The sequence below is a fragment of the Penaeus monodon genome, chromosome 35 (genome assembly GCF_015228065.2).
Source record: "Penaeus monodon isolate SGIC_2016 chromosome 35, NSTDA_Pmon_1, whole genome shotgun sequence".
NCBI classification, from domain to species: Eukaryota; Metazoa; Arthropoda; class Malacostraca; order Decapoda; family Penaeidae; genus Penaeus; species Penaeus monodon.
Window position 1 is genome coordinate 15,787,208 of NC_051420.1, and position 1,209 is coordinate 15,788,416.

The following is a 1,209-nucleotide window of genomic DNA, read 5'->3' on the forward strand; positions in this document are numbered from 1 at the left end:
TCACCCGCTAGTCTAGATATAAATTATTCACTGAAGTTGCAATTTTGTAGACACAAAAGGTACTTCTACAGCACATCCTGGTAGTGCTGCTTTATTCATTTTGAGATGGCAACAGAGCCCATCCGTTATACTTTTTGCATATTTTTTGCTTTTACCATGTTAATCATGTACAGTATATATGAGTTTGTGCGCGCGCGCGTGTGTGTGTGTACACACACATCTCTCTCTCTCTCTCTCTCTCTCTCTCTCTCTCTCTCTCTCTCTCTCTCTCTCTCTCTCTCTCTCTCTATATATATATATATATATATATATATATATATATATATATATATATATATATATATATATACATATATATACACATATATACACACACACACACATTCACACACACACATACATATATATATGAATGTATGTTTATATACGTGTATATATATTTATACATATGTAAATATATAAGTATACATACGCACATATACATGTACATACACACACATGCATATATGTTTATATATATATATATATATATATATATATATATATATATATATATATATATATATATATATATATTTATTTATTTATACACACACACACACACACACACACACACACACACACACACACACACATACACACACACACACACACACACACATACACACACACACACACACACACACTCACACACACACACACACACACACACATACACACACACACACACACACACACACACACACACACTGATAAGTATGCTCCTTTATTTCAAGATGATCAAAAAGTGACACTATCACGAGCTATCTCAACCCCACACTCACACTATAGACTCACGCTTTACACACTCCCCATCCTTAAATTGACCTATCACTCGGATAAATGTCATACTGACATCACCCGGACACTTCGTCAGTCACGAGCTTGCGGGAGGGTGAGAGGCAGAGCGCACGGCACTGTCCGAAAACGTGCTCAGAGGCCCCCGGCGTATCAGTTTATCTAGCCGCAGTCTGCCTCCTTGATTCCGTCTGCGTGCGTGACGCCTCAATGGTCCTACAGGTTTCTTCTGCACATCAAAGGATTTTGGCCGTGATAAAGTGAGTTTTGAATGAGAGGTGTCCTGTACCCAGCGACGGTAATGACCACGCTCATCTCCCTCGCCACAATGGAGGCTGGGAAATGAAGACTGCCTCGGTGAGGTGTATCACT